Below are 25,824 nucleotides of genomic sequence, written 5' to 3'. Positions count from 1 at the left end.
CTGGAAGCTTCACACACAGACTAAAAGACACTAGATAAATCCAGCTCATTCAGCTCCTGACCTGAGGAGGCTTCCTCATAGTTTTGTATTAACTCATCCCTGTCAGTGATACCCAACTGCTTAAAACATCAGATTGTTACAACAATGTTCCGATCCTTGAGGATCTAATCATATTCTTATCCACACAGATTAACTTCTTAACAGACTAATACAAAACAAGCACCATTCGAATATAAAAACATAGAGAAAGGCAGTGACTTTTCTGGCGAAAGAACATGACCACTCAGATTATTCATTTGAACTGACACTTGGTAGAAATCATGAATTTACTTGCTCAAGTAAAAACAGAATGGGGGACGCAAAAGAGGGGAAGAAAATTATTTCACAGTTTGTTGAAATATGAGACACAGTACTTCAATTTAAAAAAAATTACTTAGCAAAGAGATAGCAGAGATATACTTGGGACAAATAGTCTATAGTACCCCCTGCCTCTTGGTTCTATAATTGAGACCTATGGCTGCTATTTATTATGATTTGCAGAATTTGAAAAATTGTTTTTATGGTATTGGATACGAGCTATATGGCTTTCTGCTCCAAAAACAACCTGAAATTGTGTAGCTAAGATCCAGGTGGCTGTTCAGAGAGCAAGTAGCTTGAACTTTAAAGCAAAAAGGGTCCAATGGCCAGAGTAGTATCCTGTGTGAATCAGACTGTGACCTCAAGCTGTCTGCCAAGTTTCTCTTGTGAACTGACCATCTATTCTGACCGCCTGATTCTACCCCAGATGATAATACCAGAGTCTGAGGGCTGTTTCCGCCACCTCCAACTAAAGTCCAGTTAAGAGATTCACAAAGTTTCTGAGTAAGAAGGACCTTCCTAAAGGGAAAACCCTACACACTTGCCCTTCCAAGTGGACATATTATGTGTATATATATGTCTCTCTATATATACAGATACAAGCAAACAAAACACGTATATATGCAGATTATTTATATACAAATATAGATTATTCTCCAGGGATAGTAGGACAGTGCACCTGAGCTATTTTTCTAGTAACGGAGACACTACCTAATCCACTCTGTCCTTCTGCTAAGAACATAAACCCTGCAACCAAACTGCCTGGGTCCAAATTTTAGCTCTTGCCATTTATTAGCTGCGTGACCCAGGCAAATCACTTAATCTCCCTGACTCAGTTTCCTCATATGTAAAACAGGGATGATAAACATGTAAGGATTAAATAAACTAGTACATGCAAATAACAAAGAACAGTCTCTGGCACATAGGAAGTACTATATAAGGTTAAATATTACTACTGATATTTATACAACAGCCATCCAAGTAGAATAACAGGAAAAATAAGTAACTACAGCAGTGAGAAAAAATGACCTACAAGAATTCAAGTGACCTATATGGATTCATGATCCATAATCCCCAACCAAAGTAACCTCAGAACTTTCTTATCCTTGGAGCAAACCCCAACGTAGATAAAAATATTTCACAAATGCATGATAATCCAAAAGCAGGTGTCTAGCTCAAAATCTGTTCCCATACTTCCCTAGTGGTCCAGGGGTTAAGAGTCCGCCTTCCAGAGCAGGGAACACGGGTTCGATCCCTGGTCGGGGAACTAAGATCCCACATGCCACAGGGCAACTAAGCCCATGCACCGCAATGAAAGATCCCGCATGTCACAACTAAAACCCAACGCAGCCAAATAAATAAATAAATGTTAAAAAAAAAAATCTGGGCTTCCCTGGTGGCGCAGTGGTTGAGAATCTGCCTGCCAATGTAGGGGACATGGGTTCGAGCCCTGGTCCGGGAGGATCCCACATGCTGCGGAGCAACTAGGCCCGTGAGCCACAACTACTAAGCCTGCGCGTTTGGAGCCTGTGCTCCGCAACAAGAGGCCGCGATAGTGAGAGGCCCGCGTACCGCGATGAAGAGTGGCCCCCGCTTGCCACAACTAGAGAAAGCCCTCACACAGAAACGAAGACCCAACACACCCAAAAAAAAAAAAAAGAAAAATCTGTTCCAGTAAAACCTGTTAAAGATAACTCATTCAAAACCAAATAAATGGGGCTTCTCTGGTGGCACAGTGGTTGAGAGTCCGCCTGCCGATGCAGAGGACACGGGTTCATGACCCGGTCCGGGAAGATCCCACATGCCACGGAGCGGCTGGGCCCGTGAGCCATGGTCACTAAGCCTGCACATCCAGAGCCTGTGGGAGAGGCCACAACAGTGCGAGGCCGGCATACAGCAAAAAAACAAAACAAAACAAAAAAAACACACACACAAATAAATGGAGGGGAATTTACCTAAACATACAATTTTGTTTTTCTACACTTCTTTCACTAAACATAATCAGACAAAAAAGTACTTTGCATAAAGAAATTTTTCACACACCTCATTTTACTCTGTTTTTTCTACACTTCTTTCACTAAACATAATCAGACAAAAGAGTACTTTGCATAAACGAATTTTTCAGACACCTCATTTTTTTTTTGCGGTACGCGGGCCTCTCACTGTTATGGCCTCTCCCGTTGCGGAGCACAGGCTTCAGACGCACAGGCTTCGGACGCGCAGGCTTAGTGGCCATGGCTCACGGGACCAGCCGCTCCGCGGCATGTGGGATCTTCCCGGACCAGGGCACGAAACTGTGTCCCCTGCATCGGCAGGCAGACTCTCAACCACTGCGCCACCAGGGAAGCCCATCAGACACCTCATTTTACTCTCAGTTTTTTTTAAAGTTCTTAGTCAAAATTTTTAATTTCATTTTCTACAAGTCTCTGTCTTCTTAAAGTGTAACAATAGTGAAATAAGTGATTCAGGCAACAATCATCAGTTGGGTTAAATTAGGACCATTTGATGAAAGGTGGACAGACCTGGAAATTCATAGGCTGTCAGAAAGTCACGCCATGGATTTTTGTTGGCCAAACGGGGTAATACAACTTGACAGCAAAAGGCTATGCCAACATGAACCCGCCAATTAATCTTAGCATACAAAGTAGGACAGTCAAACATTATGGCTTTCTAATGTGAACAGGAAGTACAATATACCACCTATGAATAATAAAAAATCTGAATGATTACAAAAATAGTTAAGCCTCCAAATCTAACTACCTGTTTACAGGTAATATGGAGAAAGAGTAACATGTTATATGATACAAGGATACAATCAGCAAAATCCATAATGTGGGGAAGAGGAACAACCCAGTTTCTCCAACAAATAAATGGCGGAACAGCAACACCACCAACAACAAAGAGGGGATTTATTACAGATTAAAAGAAATTAAAGATATGTATCAATCAAATGCATTAGGTGGACCTTATTTGAACCTGATTCAAAGAGTTAACTGTAAAAAGCCATTTTTGAGAAAAATCAAGGGAAGAGATTCAGTATTAGGTAATGTTAAGGAATTAGGTTATAGGGAATCTGTTAATGTGTATGATAATGCGCTTTTCTGTCCAACAGATATACACACTAAATATTTATAGGTGAAATGACAGGTTATCAGGACTTTTTCTTCAAAATACTCTAGGTCAAAAAGAAAGTGAGAAGGGACACATAAGAATGGCATGAGGATTCACTGTATTATTCTCTCCAGTTACGTGTATGTTTGAAATTTCCCATAATAAAAACTGTTTTTTTCAAGGTTAAAGAAAGAAGAGACAGGAATTCATAACCAGATCTAAGTTTGGCCACCATCCACGAGGCATGAAAAACTGCAGAAAGCCTTTATGTAAAACAAACATGAAAAAAGCTGAGAGTAGTGGCCCCTAAAGACTGTATGTGAGATACTTTGGGCAGATTTATTTCGTCAGCACAAATTCTCTTTACAACATTCCTCTCCAGGTGTGCTTTCCATTAGGCCATGTACTATTACCAAGGTGCAAACAGGATGTCCTGACACCAAACTGAACTCTTCAAGCCTCTTTACTCTGAGAAAAGCTATTTGAGGAAACTGACTACCAAAATATGTATTTTTTCAATGGCGTGTATGTATTCCTAAGTCTTTAGCAGTTTATCTATACTTTGCAGTTTTTTCCAACATTCGTATAAATAAGTATTTTTGTATAAGAAATACTCTTTAGTATAATGAAAAAACAAGCACTGTGGTTAAAAAAAGTTTATTTAAACTTCCCTTCTTTCAATCCCTTCTCCATTCCCATTGCTCCTAACATAGTTCGTGCTATGTTATTATCACCTTATACTTGGTATCACAGCAAGTTAAAACATTAACTGATTATACCACAGATTTGCAGGTCAAATATATCACCTGTTTCCTTCCAAAACTTAAAAAGTATATGAATAATTATCCTTATCCCACATATAATAGTAGTGTACTGAATTTAGAGAAGAGAGTACTGTTCAAGTATCATAACCAATAATCTAACAAAGGGGTTCAGTAATACAGGCACCAAGGCTATGCAAAGGAGAATTCTTTTTCACCTGTAATTGTGTGTTTTGTACCTTCTTGTTAGGTAAGGAAAATAGTGAATCCAGAAAATTGCACCTTACCAGTTTTAACAATATTTTCCCAATAGTTGTCTGCCAAATATTTTAAGTAACTCTCACCAGGCTATTGTCACCTTTCTGTAATTCCCCCTGGGCTTTATTTATCTATTGAACATGATTTGGTCAATAATGGTGGTAAAAAGGAAGAGACTGTAAAAATAAACAACAATAAATAATGCCTAAAGGTAAGGATTAATATAGTTTTAAAATATGCAGTTGACCTTTGAACAATGTGGGGGTGAGGGGTGTAGACGCCCCATGTGCAGTTGAAAATTATGTATAACTTTACAGTCGACCCATCATATCCAAGGTTCTGCACCCATGGATCATGTAGTACTGTAGCACATATTTAGCAAAAAAAAAAAAAAAAAAAAATCTGCATGTAAATGGACCCATGCAGTTCAAACCCATGTTGTTCAATGGTCAACTGTAAATAAAAATGATCTGTAGGACTCCCCTGGTGGCGCAGTGGTTGAGAGTCCGCCTGCCAATGCAGGGGACATGGGTTCGTGCCCCGGTATGGGAAGATCCCACATGCTGTGGAGTGGCTAGGCCCGTGAGCCATGGCCGCTAGGCCTGCATATCCGGAGCCTGTGCTCCGCAACGGGAGAGGCCACAACAGTGAGAGGCCCGCGTACCGCTTAAAAAAAAAAAAAAAAAAAGAATCCACCTGCCAATGCAGGGGACATGGGTTCGATCCCTGGTCCAGGAAGAGCCCAGTTGCCGCGGAAGAACTAAGCCCATGCACCACAACTACTGAGCCTGCACTCTAGAGGCCACGAACCACAACTGCTGAGCCCACCTGCTACAACTTCTGAAGCCCAAGCACCTAGAGCCCATGCTCCACAACAAAGAGAAGCCACCGCAATGAGCAGCCCACGCACTGCAACGAAGAGTACTCCCCGCTCGCCGCAACCAGAGAAAGCCTGCACACAGCAACAAAGACCCAACACAGCCAAAAATAAAAATAAATAAATAAATAAATAATTTTTAAAAAAGAAAAGAAAATGATCTGTAAGATGAAGTACCTTTGGTCCTAGGGAAGGCTGATCTGGGAACTCTATTTCTGTATCGATCTCTATGCCCCTGGGAATAGAGAGAAGGTACAACATTGCGTTATTGCTAACAAGGTAGAAATTAATTAGCTCTGCTCCCTTTTTGTTGTTAATATTCTGAGCAAAGGTTACTTCCTTATTTAATACAGAAGTAGTTATATTTATCCATCCGGAGATAGATGGTTTTCAGATAGCAAAACCCTCCTATTGAAAGAACTTAGCGTCTAAAAACTTAAAGATGCCCTTCTAACAACAACTGAGAAGCTAGAATGTAGCAACTAACATTTACTGCATTATTTTTCTTAATCATCATCATAATCTTATGAGATAGGTACTGTTATTATTCCCATTGTATAGCTGAATAAACCAAAGTACAGGATGTTAAGAAACTTGCCAAAGAAAACAGCCTGTAAGGAATGGAAAAATATCATCCTCATCATTACTCAAGATTTTTTAGGGATAAACAGAAAAAGAAAAGCCATTGGCAACTCATTCCAAAATCCATTAGTATCATTAAATCTCAGAAATTTTTAATTTAATTATTTGCTGAGCATCTACCATGTGCTCAACATTGTGCTACTTACTAAAAGACACTAGAGGAGAAGCAGAAGACAGCTATTTCCTCTCTAAACCTTACTGTCAAGATAGAGACAAAATATACATATAAAACTAGTAGAGAAAAAAAATGTAATGAAAGAGCTACCTCTTCATAAATTCACCCATATCCAGGCCTCACTTTTCACCCCAGAGCACTTTTTAGATACATCACAGTTGACTGTGGAAAACCAGAGACAATATTCCCACTAACTGGTGGTGGGGGGTGGGGTGGAGGCAGTGTGGATTTCTGGCTAAGGAATAAAAATCATTTAATAAAATCAATTCAATTCTAACCAAATATATATATATTTAAAATGTAGTTAAAAGATCATAGAGATCCAAATATGAATAAGACACTCTACCTACTTTAAGAAATCATAGTCTACTGAGAAAATACAAACCTGCTAACAAATGGCATTTGGTGTGGATGCCAACAGAACTAAGGAAGAGTTTCAGGTACAGTGGGAGCAGAAACAAAGGAGAAAGCAACTATGAGGGCAAGTTCTGATAAGATAACTCCTAGGGATGCTATAAAAAAGAACAGTAAGTTATAGAAATTTAAAATTTTGTAACTGGAAAAGGTAAAATTATGTTCCCAGTCCCATAACAGGTCCTGAATATTTTATATGCACAAATGTGATGATCTTCTTCCCCCAAAAACCTACCCCTAATGTAACAGTAATCTCAATATCAATATTTAATGTCCAACTCAGTCTCTACTGTTCTATAATAATGTCCAGCAGTTGATCAAACATTACAAAGTATACAAAAAAGCTAAGTGGGTATGAAACAGAGACAAAGCTATCAAGAGAACCAGACAGAGAGATGACCCAGATAGGGAATTTAAAATAACAATGCTTAACATGTTAAAGAATTTAGTAGACAATACGCATGAATAGATGGTAAATTTCAACCGAAGGCCAGAATATGTAAGAGAGAGTCAAACAGAAATGCTATCTTTTTTTGTAAAGGTATCAGAGATGAAAAGTTCCTTTGATGGGTCCACCAGAACACTCAAGATAATCAAGGAAGGAATCAATGAACTTGAAGACAGATCACTAGAAATCACCCAAACTAAAACACAAAGAGGGGGGAATAGGGGTGGGATAGGAAGGACACAACAGAAAGAACATTCAAGAGCTGTGATATGATCAAATGATACCACAGACATATAACTAGAGGTGGAGAACAAGGCAGAAATAATATTTGAAGGAAAAATGGCTGAGAATTTTCCAAAAATAAAGTCATCAAACCACAGATCTAAGAAGCTCAGAGAATCCGACAGAATAAATATAAATAATAAGCAAACAAATAAATACAACAAAGAACATATACCTGGACACTTCACAGTTAAACTGCTAAAAATCAAAGTTAAAGAGAAAATCTGAAAAACAGCTGGAGGAAAAAGATATTACCTTCTGAGGAAAAACAAAATTCAACAGACTACTTGCAATCCAGGAGATAACAGAGTAAAAGCTTTTAAGTACTGAAAGGGGAAAAACAAAAACTTCATGACGCAGAATGCTACAGTCAGCAAAAATATCTTTCAAAAATGAAGGCAAGGGCTTCCCTGGTGGCGCAGTGGTTGAGAGTCCGCCTGCCGATGCAGGGGACACGGGTTCGTGCCCCTATCCCGGAAGATCCCACATGCCGCGCAGCGGCTGGGCCCGCGAGCCATGGCCGCGGAGCCTGTGTGTCCGGAGCCTGTGCTCCGCAACGGGAGAGGCCACAGCAGTGAGAGGCCCGCGTACAGCAAAAAAAAAAAAAAAAAAAAAAAAAAAAAAAAAAAAAATGAAGGCAAAATAATGGCTTTTCAGATGAACAAAAGATGAGGTAATTCAATGTCAGCACACCTGCCCTACAAGAAATTGTAAAGAGGTTCTTCAAGTAAAAGGCATATGATACTAGACAAAAAATGAGGATCCAGCTATTAACATAAAAGTTAATAGCTCTAGGGGTTTCCCTGGTGGCGCAGTGGTTGAGAGTCCGCCTGCCGATGCAGGGGACACGGGTTCGTGCCCCGGTCCAGGAAGATCCCACATGCCGCGGAGTGGCTGGGCCCGTGAGCCGTGGCCGCTGGGCCTGCGCGTCTGGAGCCTGTGCTCAGCAACGGGAGAGGCCACAACAGTGAGAGGCCCGTGTACAGCAAAAAAAAAAAAAAAAAAAAAAAAGTTAATAGCTCCAGAAATGATCAAAATGTAAGTAAATATAAAAAACCTTTCCCCCATAGTTTTAATTATTCCAAAACTATCTAAAGCAAAAATAGTAACAGTGTATTGTGGAGTTTATAATATATATATATAAAAGTAAAACACACGACACCAATAGTCACACAGGATAGAAGGGAAAAACTAGAAGCATACTGTATTGTTAGCATGTGAAATGTGAAATAGTATAATATTATGTGAAGGTAGACTGTGATGTACATTGTAAACCCTAGGGCTATCACTAAAAATTTTTTAAGAGGTACAATTAACATACCAATAATAGAGATAAAATGAGGGTTTAAAACCCCTCAGTCTAGAAGAAGAAATAAAGAGAAAAGGGGGAACAGTTCAGATGAAACAAAGAGAAATCAACTAATATGATGATAGATTTAAATCCAACCATATCAGTAATTATGTTAAATGTAAATAATCTCAACATCTCAATTAGGGGATTCCCTGGTGGTCCAGTGGTTAAGACTTCGTCTTCCAATGCAGGGGGTGCAGGTTCGATCCCTGGTTGGGGAGCTGGGATGCTGCTACATGCCTCCCGGACAAAAAGTCAAAACATAAAATAGAAGCAATATTGTAACAAATTCAATAAAGACTTAAAAAAAAATAAACATCTCAATTAAAAGGCAGAGATTATCACAAGACCCAGTTACATACGTTCTGTAAGAAATATACTTTCAAAACAAGTTAAAAGAGATAGAAAATGAAATTTCCAATCAAATGATGGAAAAAGATATACCATGCAAGTATTAATCAAAAGCAAGCCAGAGGCTCCATTAATATCAAACAATGTAGACTTCAGAAGAAAGAATATTAAGAGTCATTCACATAATGACAAAGAGGTTAATTCATCAAGAAAATATAATAATCCTTAATATGTATGCACCTGACAACACAGTGTCAAAGCACATGAAGCAAAAGTTGATAGAACTCAAAGAATATATATATAAAATATATATACTATAATTTAAATCATATATAGCATATAATTATATATATTTGGAGACTTAACACTCCTCTTTCAGTAATTCATAAAACAAGTTGACAAAGAATGGGTAAGGATATAGACAGTATGCATAACACTATCAACCAACTTGCCTAATTAACATTTACAGAACATTCCACCCTACAAAGGCAGAATATTTATTTTTATTTTTTGGCTACGTTGGGTCTTTGTTGCTGCATGCAGGCTTTCTCTAGTTGTGGTGAGTGGGGGCTACTCTTCGTTGTGGCTTGCGGGCTCTAGAGCACAGGCTCAGTAGTTGTGGTGCATGGGCTTAGTTGCTCCGCAGCATGTGGGATCTTCCCAGACCAGGGATTGAACCTGTGTCTGATCCTGCATTGGCAGGTGGATTCCCAACCACTGCACTGCCAGGCAAGTCCCAAAGGCAGAATATTTTTCAAGTGCGTGGGGACATTTACCAATATAACCTATATTCTTGGCCATAAAACAGATCTCAACAAATTTAATTAGAAGAATTGAAATTGGGCTTCCCTGGTGGCACAGTGGTTGAGAGTCCGCCTGCCGATGCAGGGGACACAGGTTCGTGCCCCGGTCCGGGAAGATCCCACATGCCGCAGAGCAGCTAGGCCCGTAAGCCATGGCCGCTGAGCCTGCACGTCTGGAGCCTGTGCTCCACAACAGGAGAGGCCACAACAGTGAGAGGCCCGCGTACCACCCCCCCCCAAAAAAAAAAGGATTAAAATTATACCAGAGTATATTCTCTGCCATAAAGTAATTAAATTTAAAATCATCAAGAAGAAGGTATCTGGAAAATCCACAAGTAATGGGAAATAAAACACATTTCTAAACAACCCTGGGTCAAAACGGAAGCAACAAGGGAAATAAGAAAAACAATTTTTTTTGGCCACATCGCACAGCATGTGGGATCTTAGTTCCCTGACCAGGGATCGAACCCATACCCCAGTGGAAGCGCAGAGTCTTAACCACTGGACCACCAGCAAAGTCCTAGAAAATATTTTTAACTGAATGAACATCAAAACACAACATATAAAAATTTACGGGATGCTGCTTAAGCAGTGCCTAAAGGAAAGTTCATAGCACTAAAAGTTTATTAAAGAAGAAAAAGAAAAGAAAAGAAAAGAAAAAAAACGGCTCACTCGAATTAAGCTTCCACCATAAGAAACTAAAAAGGGAGATCAAATTAAAGTAGAAGGGTAAGTTGCTGCAGCCACTATGGAAAACAGTGTGGAGGTTCCTCAGAAAACTAAAAATAGAATTACCATGTGATCTAGCAATCCCACTTCTGGCATACATCCAGACAAAACTATAATTCAAAGAGATACGTGCACCCCTATGTTCACAGCAGCACTATTCACAATAGCCAAAACATGGAAACAACCCAAACGTCCATCGACAGATGGATGGATAAAGAAGATATGGTACATGTATACAATGGAATATTACTCAGCCATAAGAAAAAAATGAAATAATGCCATTTGCAGCAACATGGATGTGACTAGACTATCATACTAAGTGAAGTAAGTCAGAAAGAGAAAGACAAATATGGCACAAATGAACCTATCTACAAAAGAGAAACAGACTCACAGACATAGAGAACAGACTTGTGGTTGCCAAGGGGAAGGGGGGTGGGGGAGGGAAGGACTGGGAGTTTGGGATTAGCAGATGTAAACTATTACATATAGGATGGACAAACAACAAGGTCCTACTGTATAGCACAGGAAACTATATTCAATATCCTGTGATAAACCATAATGAAAAAGAATATTTTAAAAAGTCTTAAAAAATAAAGTAGAAGGAAAGAAATCATAATAAGAACAAAAATCAATGAGGTTGAGAACAAAAAAATAAGAATAGAAAAATTAATGAAACCAAAATCCAGTTCTTTGAACAGATCAATAAAGTTGATAAACCTCTAGCCAGAATGATCAAGAAAAAAAGAGAAAAGACACAAATTACCAACATAAAGACTCAAAAAGGAGGCTCTAGGAATCCTACACACAGTTAAAAGGAAAATAATATTAACTTTGTGCCTCTAAATTTGGACATCTTAGATGAAATAGATGAGTTCCTCAAAAGACACAAACTAGCCAAGCTCACTTAAAAAGGAAAAAAAAAAAAACCTGAACAGCCTTCATGTATTAAAGATGGTGAATTTGTAGTTAAAAACCTTCTAACAAAGAAAACTCCAAGTCCAGACTGCTTCAGTGGTGAATTTTACCGAATAACTAAAGAAGAAATTACAGACATACCTCATTTTATTGTACTTCACTTCATGCACTTTACAGATATTACTTTTTTTTTTTTTTTACAAATTGAAGGTTTGTGGCAACCCTGTGTTGTCAGATGATGGTCAGCATTTTTTAGCAATAAAGTATTTTTTAATTAAGTTACATACATTGTTTTTTAGACATAATGCTATTGCACACTTAACAGACTATAGTATAGTATAAATATAACTTTTATATGCACTAGGAAACCAAAAAATTTGTGTGACTTGCTTTACTACAATATTTGCTTTATTATTGCAGTGGTCTGGAACTGAACCTGCAATAAATATCTCCTGTATACCAATATTTTACATAGACTCTTCCAAAAAAACAGACGAAGAGGAAACACTTTCCATCTAATTTTATGAGGCCAGCATTATGCTGACACCAAATCCAGCAACAGCAATACAAGAAGCCACAGGTCAAAAACAAAGATCAAAACAAAGACACTAAAATCCTTAACAAAATACTATCATATTGAATATGACAATGTATAAAAAGGATAATACATCACGACCAAGTGGGATTTATCCTGGGTATGCAAGAGGGATTCAACATCAAAAACCAGCTAATGTAATTCACTGTATCAACAGACTAAAGACAGAACCCACATGATCATCTCAACAGATACACAAAAAGTAACAAAATCCAACATTCATTTATGATGAAAACTCTCAGGAAACTAGGAATAAAAGTGAACTTCCTCAAGCTGATAAAAAGCACCGACAAAAAACCTACTGTTAATGGGGCTGTATAATTTTCCCCTAAACTCAGGAACAAGGCAAGGTTGTCTAATCTCATCGTATCACTTCAACATCATACTGGGGTCCTAGCCAGTGCAATAAGACAAGAAAAAGAAATAGAAGGCATACAGATTAAACAGGAAGAAATAAAATTGTCTTTATTTGCACTCAACATAACTATCAGTACAGTAAATCCCAAAGAATCTGCAATAAAGTTTCTAAAATCAGTAAATTAGTTTAATAAGATCATAGGATTTAAGATCAACATATAAAAGCCAACTGTATTTCTATATACTAGCAAGGAACAATTGTAAATTAACATTTTTAAAGTACTACTTATAATGGTACCCCAAAACATAAATACTTAAGAGATAAATCTAAATTAAGCACAACCATATAACTGCTATAAATCAGCTTTAACTTGACCAGTCTCTCCCCCTATACAGAAAAGCTATGGGAAAGCCTAAATAGCCTAAAACTTCAGAATAAGGCCAACTTATTTTCTTCTCAGCTCTTTGGAATGTTTTGCCATGAGTCAGCTTTCCTTCCAGTAGACGGTCTCTTCTCTCACATTTTTCCTTGAAAGAGGTTCATCCTGAGAACTCATGCTGTAAGGCTGGTTATCTTGGAACTAGGAAACTGAAAAATGGAATGCAGCCCCAGAAAATTTTAAACTTGCAAAAGCCAAGTTAAAAGCTTCCCCTCTGGGGAACTGATGAGGCCAGAAACTGACAAGCTTCAATACTAGCTAAAATCCCCAGATGACATACAATACAGTGTAAAAGACTTGTCTTATCACTAAGCTTTCCACACATTCACGGCCTCCATTAGTAAGGCAGTATTAGGCACTCATGTATTTCAAGACATGTCCCTCATCCCAACACGTCCCTGACACATTTAACTGGACCAGAGGTGGGCCCCTAACCTAAGGGCGGCCAATGCCTAAACAGGCCAACAACTGAGGACATGACATTTCTGGGGTGGAAAAAAAACCTGCTGGGCAAAGTCGATTTTCTCTCAGAAATCTGAAATGGAAGGTACCGAAAGAATAAGGCATAAGCAACAGGAGTAGGAGCTGAGAAGTTACGAGTGTAAGAGAAACTGGAGGAGTCATAAATGGCTTTGGACATGGAAAAGTTAGGAGAGAACATAATATATAAGTAAGCAGAAGCTATAAAGTAGAAGAGAACAGTAAGGTAGAATGAGGAGAACAGTAGGTGGAAAGAAAAGGGTGGGGTGGGCCAGCTGAGAATCCTGTAAATGGCCAGGTAGGAAGAAAGACCATCCATGAAAGCCTGCTACTAAGGCCCTGGAAGTGTCCTGGATGCAGCAGGGTGACTGTATTAGTCATCTATTGCCTCAATAATGCTGTACAACAACAAACTACAAAATCTCACTGGCATAAACATTTAATTTTCCCTCAGGCATCTAAGTTGCGTTGGCTCTGCTTTAAGCTACAGATGTGCTGTGGTGGCTCTGCTCTATGGTCTCACTCTGAAGCCCACACTGAAGAGGCTACAGCTACTCAGGGTTCTTCTCATGTGATGGCAAAGGCACAAGAGGACAAGCCCACCAACATGAGCACACTGCAGACCTCTGCTTTCATCATGTTCACCAACAACCCATTGGGGCCTATAAAGCAAGTCATAGAGCCAAGCCCAAAATCAAGGAGTAGGGACATAATTCCATCCACCATGATGTTATGGCAAGGGTATGAATGTAAAATACTACTAGAGAAAACTGAAGAATTGGGGTCAAAGACTCAAAGACACACTACATTGGGAGCATCCACTCCCCAATGCAATGTTACCTATGGATCCTACCTCATCCTTCTTCTCTTAAGAAGCAGGATAGTATCTGAATTATTTTGTGAATATTTCTAATTTAAAAAGGGCTGGCGTGGGGGACTCAAAGTCAGGAGACGTGTCTAGAAAATATGGCAGCAAATGTTCAAGGATTTCCACAGATGGAAGATGCCAATAAAACATACCACTCTACCAAGTTACACTGAATCTCAAATCAGTCTATTGCGGGTCCAATAGTTGTAAGGCACCCTATATCCGCAGCATATGAGCATTGTCAGCACCTTTGTGGTTAAAAAACACTTTTCAAGAATAGTATTATCAGGCTTCCCTGGTGGCACAGTGGTTGAGAGTCTGCCTGCCGATGCAGGGGACGCGGGTTCGTGCCCCGGTCCGGGAAGATCCCACATGCCGTGGAGCGGCTGGTCCCGTAAGCCATGGCCGCTGAGCCTACGCGTCACAGGGAGAGGCCACAACAGTGAGAGGCCCGCGTACCGGAAAAAAAAAAAAAAAAAAAAAAAAGAATAGTATTATCTACCTAGTTTGTAAAAAAGAAAAAAAATCAAGGACCACCAAAAAAAAGTCGATGGAGTCAAATCTAAGAGTAGAGGAGAATGAAATGGTAGGAAACAAAGTAGAAAAATGTGGAAAGTTAAAACATTTAATTTGCTGAAGGTATGAGAAATATTGTTTACTAAACAGAGAAGAACTTTGTTAAGAGAGATACAACTGAACCAAAATGGCATCACCTGTGGAACAAAGACTTAACACCTAATTTACAGTTGCAACCTCTCCCAGGAGTGGAATCTTAAGCCAGTCAATCTGGAATTACCTGGTCAGCCCTAGTGCTTGATAGACCCCTGCAGTCCTCTAAAGGAAAGTGACCTTGCCACAAACAATCCACTCTTTGCTAGTAACTTCCTCGTCCCACCCCCTTCTGCAAGTAAGTCTTTCATTTTGTACAGCTTTTTAGAGCTCCTTTCTATCTGCTGGATGGGATGCTGCCCAATTCATGAATCGTCAAATAATGCCAATAGGATCTTTAAACTTTACTCAGTTGAATTTTGCTTTTTAACAGATTTGAAAGAGTTTTGTTTCTTCAAAAACTAAGTAGGGCTTCCCTGGTGGCGCAGTGGTTGAGAGTCCGCCTGCCGATGCAGGGGACACGGGTTCGTGCCCCGGTCTGGGAAGATCCCACATGCCGCGGAGCAGTTGGGCCCGTGAGCCATGGCCGGTGAGCCTGCGCGTCCGGAGCCTGTGCTCAGCAACGGGAGAGGCCACAACAGTGAGAGGCCCGCGTACAGCAAAAAAAAAAAAAAAAAAAAAAAAAAACTAAGTAAAATTCTGGGTACACTTTTGAACTATGACCCATTTCAAACAACTAACTTACTCCTTATAAAAGAATTAACATATACTCAGTAATATCTGTTAAAGGAACCTCGTTCATCAGTAAACACCCAAGCAAGTCAGAGAACACGAGTATTATATTAATATAAACAGAAATTAGAGCCACAGTGCACACTACCTTTGAATACTGTTCAAAGATTTTTAAATGCTTACTTCTGACCCAGACCATCCTGGCAAAAATCAAACTCATGGTCAACCAGCCCACAGCTAAGCAAAAGAACAAACAGGCGACGGAACTGCACTGGCATTTACACTGATGGAACATGAAAACACTTGGGCATTTCATGTCTTCCCCAAATCCCCGCTTCACTTTAGGCTGGGTCTAATATGATGTGAGCTAACACATCTCATTCAACTCTGCATGAGTTCTCTTAATAGCCTAGAAGCTTTAAAGTTCTAATTCTGAAAAAGGGTCTTACCACAGCAACTGGGACACACCATTATAATAAACACTATTACACTGAAAACCAGATTTCCAGTTCCCAGGTACCTATAACAAACCTCATCTGCCACCAGAGAATCCCAAAGTGGACTAAAACAAAAGCAGCCCCTACAAAATTCATCCTAACAAGTTTAAGAGGTGACTATCTAAAAGCACCTCCTTAAGATACTTCCTTAAAAGAAAAATCCCCACTCTCCACCCTCTCAGGTGGCCATCACAACAAAAAATTCAAAATAAAATCCTCTACAGAAAACAACTTTCTGCCCACAAGTAGGAGGAAGTTTAAGGTGATCTGATTTGGAAACAGCTCTTTGGTATTCAAATGTTTTGATATGGAGAATGCCAAGGCTGTTTAACTGCAGCTAATCAAAGAAAAGGGTTAAATGGCAGGAGAGGGATATGGTTTGTTCAGCACTGGAACAGATTATTAAGAGTTATGAAATTACTTTCCTTGTGACATTCACCTGGCCTTTACAGGTTGGATTCTTAGGCCCTATTTGCAATCTCTGTTAATTGACAAAATACCAGTCTTAACAGTTTTAGACATATTACCCAAGGCTCACAGGTTTATGTGTACACAGACAGCCACGAGGAAATCAGAGACGGCAATTTAAGAGCAAGCCCAGCCTGCAGAGGGGTCACAGCAGACTCTGGTCTACAACACTGCTCCCCACTTGTCTTGACGTGGCTCTGACCCCCGAGTTTCCCAGGTGACAGCCCTCACACAGCCCCACAATGTTAGAGCAGGTTCTGAAACATGGGTACGATGAACCGAACTGTGTCCTCCCCCATCCTACAACTCATATGTTGAAGCCCTGACCTCCAGTACCTCAGAATGTGACAGTATGTGGAGAGCAGGCCTTTACAGAGATAATTATGTTAAAAATAGGGGTCACTGGAGTGGGCCCTAGTCCAATATGGCTGGTGTCCTTTTAAGAAGAGATCAGGGCTTCCCTGGTGGTGCAGTGGTTGAGAGTCCGCCTGCCGATGCAGGGGACACGGGTTCATGCCCAGGTCCAGGAAGATCCCACATGCCGCAGAGCGGCTGGGCCCGTGAGCCATGGCTGCTGAGCCTGCATGTCCGGAGCCTGTGCTCCGCAACGGGAGAGGCCACAACAGTGAGAGGCCCATGTACCGCAAAAAAAAAAAAAAAAAAAAAAAAAGAAGAAGAGATCAGGACACAGACAACACAGAGAAAAGACCACGTGAGGACATAGTGAGAAGGAGGACTGCAAGCCAAAGAGAGAGGCTTCAGAAGAAACCAAACCAGCCACCCTGATCTTGGTCTCCCAGCCTCCAGAACTGTGAGAAAATAAATTTCTGTGTAAGCCACCCAGTCGGTGGTATTTTGTTATGGTAGCCTCAGCAGACTGATAGGTGGGGAACACACTTTGCTACAAAACCCCACAATTAAGGAGAGATGCTGCATCAAAATCCACCCTTAGGAAATTTTTGATGGCTTAATGGGACATCTCAAGTCATCTCAATTATTGAAAAAAATACCATATTCATTATAAGCATCTCTGTAGTTTTATCTAACCTCATAAAAGTCTTCCACAACATCAACAATAAAGCACTGCAGGGAGTTTTTCCTTGGCTACAGCAATCACCAAATTTGACTTCCCTCCTCTGCCTTCTCCATAATGATGCATTTACAACCGTTCACTAGAGTGGTCATCTCCCACAGCTCCACCTAAAACAGAAGCCAAACTTGCACACCAACGTTTCCCTCAAAATTTCTTCCCAAAGTGATATCTTTGGCATTCTTACACATCTTAATCAATCTAAAATCAAAGCATCACTAATGCAGGTCTCTGAAGATACCATACTGCTTCACATCTCCACACTTGTACTTGACCACCTGGAAAAATTTTAATCCTCTGACAATCAGAAGACATTTCACCTCTTCTAGAAAACCTTTCAAAAACCATTTTCATCCATAAAAGTTGACCAATTCTTCACTTTAATTATGTGTATTATGTCTAATTATGTATGTGTCTATCTCCTTCATTAGACTGAAAGTCCTTGACGGCAGGGACTTCCTCATCTTTAATCCCAAGCCCTTGCAAAGCTCCTGGTGTATGGCACTTGTAAATGGGTACTGAATAAACAAATGCCACCAGTAAATTCATACCAACTCTTAGTGGCATAAATCACGCTCTGGGTGTCTTCCTAACAGTATGACAGGTTATCAGTGCTCTCCAGCAATTTGTATGAATCTCACAATTACAAAGCTGAGTGAAGAAACCAGATATAAAACAGTACATTCTGTATGATTCCATTTAAATAAAGTTCATGAACAGGCAAAGCTAATTTTTGGTGACAAAGTCAGAATAGTGCTAAGGGGAGATTGTGGGGGAGTAATGGGTATTACCAGAGAAGGGGCACAAGAGAACCTTCTGGGGTGCTGGAAATGTTCTCCATCTTGATTTGAATGTGGGTGGTTACAAAGGTATACACACATGTAAAAACCCATCGAGCAGTATACTTGATATCTGTACACTTCACTGAATGCATGTTATACTTCAAAAACCCAATTTCTGTGTATGGCTCTCACCTACCCTCCATACAAAAAAGTCAGTGCTCAACAAACTTTCGTGGCTGAATGCTAATACCTTCTCAGTAACAGCAATCAATCAACTATATTCATATAAGAAAAATCTCACCGAGCAATTGCAATCAGTCTTGGGTCGGAGCTACGCTACAGGGAATACCATCGTCTTCTCACACAAGTAGAAAACTCTGCTCAGAGTTGCAGCGTGCCTGCAGGTGCTACATGGGTAGCAATTTTGTCCCTCCTATAACCGGCCCAATGTATAATCCCTAGGTGTCCAACCCTACCATTGAGGCATAGGATCCCAGTGGCATTGCAGGACACTAGGGGAAAAGGGGAGATTTTACAACTGGAAACTCCTTCTACTGCATCATTAAGAATCTAAACACAGTGGCAATAATATCAGAAGGAAGCCTCTGTTCATCTCTCTAGCAATTTTCACTTAATTATTCTGCAACTACTTACCTACCAGGCAAACTCCTATTCATCCTTCAAAACACAACTCAAATGTTAACTCTTCTGGGAAGTTCTTCCTAATCTCCCATACTCCTTAATGTTCCTTTTACTGTTCTACTTATATTGTTTCACTGCAATTTAAACATTGGTTGTGTCTATTTCCCCTACCAAATTGTGATAACATTTGTCACCCTGGCACCGCATACATCACAGAGCACTTAGGAAGCATGCAAATGTCTGCAGAACTAACTTGAAATATGACTACCACTTAACAAGTCCTACCATTTAAGTGTCCAGCTCTAGAGTCCTAAAATAAGTGGTATTTCCCAGATAAGGCACAGTCTGTACTCAAGAAGAGGGAGTGAAAAAACTATAAATATTCTCTAGGACAATATTATTTTTAGTATTGTGGTCACCAGCCTCTAAGAGTGAACTTCAGGGTAGCAACCTGGAGACTAAGCAACTTAAATGAAGATCACAGGATCTGCCAGGTAGGCTATACTCCTCAGAAGTCTGGTGCAGCAGACATGGTCCCAGAGGCAGTGGGTTCACCACTTCAAGGCAGGGTCTCCAGTGCCCTGCATTTACGTTACATGTAAGAACAAGTAACTGTGTGACTCTGAACAAGTTTCTTTACCTCCCTGTATCTCAGTTTCTTCAACATAACATGGGGTGTTGGGGAGCACTAACATAACCTACAGCCTCACAGTTTTAAAAGATTAAATCTGAGAATATACAACGTTTAGGTTAGCTTCCAGCATGCAGTAAGCACTCCATGAATATTTGCTCTTATTATTCTGCTGCTCTGGGATGGGATGCCTCAGTTTTATTTGGTCCTACCATATTCTTGCCCTGCCTGGCACTGGGGTCAAAAGCAAGCAGAGGCAGGGACTTCCCTGGCGGTCCAATGGTTAAGACTCCACACTTCCACTGCAGGGGGCACAGGTTTGATTCCTGGTCGGGGAACTAAGATCCCGCATGCCTCAAGGCGCGACCAAAAAAAAATAATAAGCAGGGGCAAAATCTCCTCTCTGGACCTTTCGACCACTCACCTCCATGTCTGCACAGCTGATTCCCTCTAGCTATAGGCGAGGCCTCCCTTTGACCATGTATAGACCCCAACAAAGCACAGCTACACCTCATTCTTTAGACCCTCTCTTCTTCCGTTCTCCTAATGAAAACTTAGTTTCCTACTTCACTTCCTCAGTGCTCTATCCCGTTTTAACAGATTAATGACAGCAAATTAATCAAATATACAGATCCCACTCTCTCCAATATTCTTATGGATAAACCCAATCTTCCCTCCCTCCATCTCCCCACTCACCTTCTTTCGGTGGGGAGAGGGGTATGTGTGCTGGCATCACAAAACACAATGAAGATGCCCATTTCACCTTCCTTGGGAGGCAAGCCCTTTGGCTGCCACCAAAGCAGTTTTTACCTGCGGGTTTAAAACGCTCACTGCAGCCCTCCCCTGCCATGAGCTCTTCAGCCTTCACCCCCACCAAGGAGTAAAACAGCCAGTTTGTTCAAGTTCAAGGACATTTATTAAAACAAAATCCAATGACTACAGTAACTACAGGGGTTCAAGGTTAGGACTCTGCCACATCTTTCTTCTCACCTCTCTGGTAGACTGTGGGTAGTCTCTAGACCAGCTATGCCTTGGCATTGCTCTGCTGGCTGGCTGTCATGCTTTTGCAAGTCAGTGGGTCACAACCAGCATTTCTTTTTAAAACAAAAAATATATAAAATAAAAACAGCTGAATTTTACAGTATGCAAATTATGTCAATAAAACTACTTTTGAAAGAATACACAAAAATAGAGTACATCACAGGCAGTAAGAATAAATATTGAGTATTAAAACATTTGAATTACATATATGAGTATATACTGTGCACAGTATTATGTTGTTACTACTGTGAGTCAAAATCACAACCAGATGACGAAACCCTGGCTTCAGCACTCAGATGTGAGCCTAAGGTAAATTTTCTTGGGTAGGTGAGACAGCAAGCAGACGTTCTGGTCTCGGTTGTTTCTACACTTTAGACTGCCTCCAGCTTAGCTTAAAACATGCATTCTCAATGGGGCAATATCGCCCCAAGGGGGCAAAAACTGGTTCTCAGGGGTTAAAATACCTTACTTGTTCTTAATCAGACATATATGCAGTACATAAACAGATACACTATATATTTGTGGTATTAATCTTCGTGGGTAGGAGGGTAACAATACTAAAAAAAAGTCTAAAAAGCCTCCTTAAAGAAGATGTACAGATTGCCAACAAACACATGAAAGGATGCTCAACATCACTATTCATTAGAGAAATGCAAGTCAAAACTACAATGAGGTATCACCTCACACTGGTCAGAATGGCCATCATCAAAAAAATCTAGGGCTTTCCTGGTGGTGCACTGGTTAAGAATCCACCTGCTGGGCGATGGGTTCAAGATGACGGAGTAGAAGGACGTGCTCTCACTCCCTCTTGCAAGAGCACCAGAATCACAACTAACCACTGAACAATCATCGACAGGAAGACACTGCAACTCACCAAAAAACACACCCCAAGTCTAAACACAAAGGAGAAGCCACGACGAGATGGTAGGAAGGGCGCAATCACAATAAAATCAAATCCCATAACTGCTGGGTGGATGACTCACAGACTGGAGAACACTTATACCACCGAAATCCACCCACTGGAGTGAAGGTTCTGAGCCTCACGCCAGGCTTCCCAACCTGGGGGTCCGGCAACGTGAGGAGGAATTCCTAGAGAATCAGACTTTGAAGGCTAGCGGGATTTGACTGCAGGACATCAACAGGACTGGGGGAAACAGACTCCACTCTTGGAGGGCACACACAAAGCAGTGTGTGCGTTGGAACCCAGGGGAAGGAACAGTGACCCCGTAGGAGACTGAACCAGACCTACCTGCTAGTGTTGGAGGGTCTCCTGCAGAGGCGCGGGATGGTTGTGTCTCACCGTGAGGACAAGGACACTGGCAGCAGAAATTCCAGGAAGTACTCCTTGGCGAGAGCCCTCCCAGAGTCTCCCATTAGCCCCACCAAAGAGCCCAGGTAGGCTCCAGTGTTGGGTCGCCTCAGGCTAAACAACCAACAGGGAGGGAACACAGCCCCACCCATCAGCAGACAAGCTGATTAAAGTTTTACTGAGCTCTGCCCAGCACCAGTTCCTCCCATCAGGAGACTTGCACAAGCCTCTTACATAGCCTCATCCACCAGACGGCAGACAGCAGAAGCAAGAACTACAATCCTGCAGCCTGTGGAACAAAAACCACATTCACAGAAAGAGAGACAAGATGAAAAGGCAGAAGCCTATGTACCAGATGAAGGAACAAGATAAACCCCCAGAAAAACAACTAAATGAAGTGGAGATAGGCAACCTTCCAGAACAAGAATTCAGAATAATGATAGTGAAGACGATCCAGGACCTCGGAAAAACAATGGAGGCAAAGATCGAGAAGATGCAAGAAATGTTTAACAAAGACCTAGAAGAATTAAAGAACAAACAGAGATGAACAATACAATAACGAAAATGAAAAATACACTAGAAGGAATCAATAGCAGAATAACGGAGGCAGAAGAACGGATAAGTAACCTGGAAGGCAGAATGGTGGAATTCACTGCTGCGGAACAGATTAAAGAAAAAAGAATGAAAAGAAATGAAGACAGCCTAAAAGACCTCCGGGAAAACATTAATCACAACAACATTCACATTATAGGGGTCCCAGAAGGAGAAGAGACAGAGAAAGGATCTGAAAAAACATTTGAAGAGATTATAGACGAAAACTTCCTTAACATGGAAAAGGAAATAGCCACCCAAGCCCAGGAAGTGCAGAGAGTCCCATACAGGATAAACGCAAGGAGAAACACGGTGACACACACAGTAATCAAATTGGCAAAAATTAAAGACAAAAAAAAATTATTGAAAGCAGCAAGGGAAAAATGACAAATAACATATAAGGGAACTCCCGTAAGGTTAACAGCTGATTTCTCAGCAGAAACTCTACAAGCCAGAAGATAGTGTCATGACATATTTAAAGAGACGAAAGGGAATAATCTACAACCAGGATTACTCTACCCAGCAAGGATCTCATTCAGACTCGATGGAGAAATCAAAAGCTTTACAGACAAGCAAAAGCTAAGAGAATTCAGCACCACCAAACCAGCTCTACAACAAATGCTAAAAGAACTTCTCTAAGTGGGAAACACAAAAGAAAAGGACCTACAAAAACAAACCCAAAACAATTAAGAAAATGGTCATAGGAACATACGTATCGATAATTACCTTAAACGTGAATGAATTAAATGCTCCAACCAAAAGACACAGGCCTGCTGAATGGATACAAAAATAAGACCCATATATATGCTGTCTACAAGAGACTCACTTCAGACCTAGGGACACATACAGACTGAAAGTGAGGGAATGGAAAAAAGATATTCCATGCAAATGGAAATCAAAAGTAAGCTGGAGTAGCAATACTCACATCAGATAAAATAGACTTTAAAATAAAGAATGTGGGCTTCCCTGGTGGCGCAGTGGTTGAGAGTCTGCTTACCGATGCAGGGGACACGGGTTCATGCCCCAGTCCGGGAAGATCCCACATGCCGTGGAGCGGCTGGGCCCGTGAGCCATGGCCACTGAGCCTGCGTGTCCAGAGCCTGTGCTCCGCAACGGGAGAGGCCACAGCGGTGAGAGGCCCGCGTACCACAAAAAAAATAATAATAATAAATAAAATAAAATAAAGAATGTTACAAGAGACAAGGAAGGACATCACATAATGATCAAGGGAGCAATCCAAGAAGAAGATATAACAATTATAAATATATATGCACCCAACATAGGAGCACCTCAATACATAAGGCAAATGCTAACAGCTATAAAGGAGGAAATCGACAGTAACACAATAATAGTGGGAGACTTTAACACCTCACTTACACCAACAAACACATCATCCAAACAGAAAATTAATAAGGAAACACAAGCTTTAAATGACACAACAGACCATATAGATTTAATTGATATTTATAGGACATTCCATCCCAAAACAGCAGATTACACTTTCTTCTCAAGTGCACACGAACATTCTCCAGGATAGATCACATCTTGGATCGCAAATCAAGCCTCAGTAAATTTAAGAGAATTGAAATCATATCAAGCATCTTTTCTGACCACAACGCTATGAGGTTAGAAATCAATTACAGGCAAAAAAACGTAAAAAACACAAACACATGAAACACATGGACACTAAACAATATGATACTAAATAACCAAGAGATCACTGAACAAATCGAACAGGAAGTCAAAAAATACCTAGAGACAAATGACTGAAAACACGACAATCGAAAACCTATGGGATGCAACAAAAGCAGTTCTAAGAGGGAAGTTTATAGCAATACAATCCTACCTCAAGAAACAACAAACATCTCAAATAAACAATCTAACTTTACACCTAAAGGTACTAGACAAAGAAGAACAAACAAAACCCAAAGTTAGTAGAAGGAAACAAATCATAAAGATCAGAGCAGAAATAAATGAAATAGAAACAAAAAAAACAACAGCAAAGAGCAATAAAACTAAAAGCTGGTTCTTTGAGAAGATAAACAAAATTGATAAACCATTAGCCAGACTCATCAAGAAAACGAGGGATAGGACTCAAATCAATAAATTAGAAATGAAAATGGAGAAGTTACAACAGACACCGCAGAAATACAAAGCATCCTAAGAGACTACTACAAGCAACTCTATGCCAATAAAATGGACAACCTGGAAGAAATGGACAAATTCTTAGAAAGGTATAACCTTCCAAGACTGAACCAGGAAGAAACAGAAAATATGAACAGACCAATCACAACTAATGAAATTGAAACTGAGATTAAAAATCTTCCAACAAACAGAAGTCCAGGACCAGATGGCTTCACAGGTGAATTCTATCAAACATTTAGAGAAGAACTAACACCCATCCTTCTCAAACTCTGCCAAAAAATTGCAGAAGAACACTCCCAAACTCATTCTATGAGTCCACCATCACCCTGATACCAAAACCAGACAAAGATACTACAAATAAAGAAAATTACAGACCAATGTCACTCATGAATATAGATGTAAAAATCCTCAACAAAATACTAGCAAACAGAATCCAAGAACACATTAAAAGGATCATACACCATGATCAAGTGGGATTTATCCCAGGGATGCAAGGATTCTTCGATATATGCAAATCAATCAATGTGATACAGCATATTAACAAATTGAAGAAGAAAAACCATATGATCATCTCAATAGATGCAGAAAAAGCTTTTGACAACATTCAACACCCATTTATGATAAAAACTCTCCAGAAAGTGGGCATAGAGGGAACCTACCTCAACATAATAAAGGCCATATATGACAAACCCACAGCAAACATCATTCTCAATGGTGAAAAACTGAAAGCATTTCCTCTAAGATCAGGAACAAGACAAGGATGTCCACTCTCACCACTATTATTCAACATAGTTTTGGAAGTCCTAGCCATGGCAGTCAGAAAAGAAAAAGATATAAAAGGAATACAAATTGGAAAAGAAGTAAAACTGTCACTGTTTACAGATGACATGATACTATACATAGAGAATCCTAAAGATGCCACCAGAAAACTACTAGAGCTAATCAATGAATTTGGTAAAGTTGCAGGATACAAAATGCACAGAAATCTCTTGCATTCCTATACACTAATGATGAAAAATGTGAAGAGAAATTAAGGAAACACTCCCATTTACCATTGCAACAAAAAGAATAAA

At 40.2% G+C, this 25,824-nt stretch overlaps 1 protein-coding gene across 3 annotated transcripts in view; it reads right to left on the bottom strand.

The window, feature by feature from the left end:
- The window catches only part of CHD6 (chromodomain helicase DNA binding protein 6), a 221,311-nt gene that overhangs the window by 168,968 nt on the left and 26,519 nt on the right, over positions 1-25,824 (bottom strand). For 2 of the 3 annotated variants that reach the window (XM_081255208.1, XM_081255206.1), the window contains exon 2: positions 5,542-5,599. The exons of the other annotated variant lie outside the window; for it this stretch is intronic. The gene's annotated coding sequence lies outside the window, so the exon portion shown is untranslated. The remainder of the gene's footprint in view (positions 1-5,541; positions 5,600-25,824) is intronic. 3 annotated transcript variants of the gene reach the window in all.

Source organism: Mesoplodon bidens, assembly GCF_964165515.1.
Source record: "Mesoplodon bidens genome assembly, chromosome: 15".
In the NCBI taxonomy this organism is placed as follows: Eukaryota; Metazoa; Chordata; class Mammalia; order Artiodactyla; family Ziphiidae; genus Mesoplodon; species Mesoplodon bidens.
This window is presented reverse-complemented; position numbering and strand designations above follow the sequence as displayed.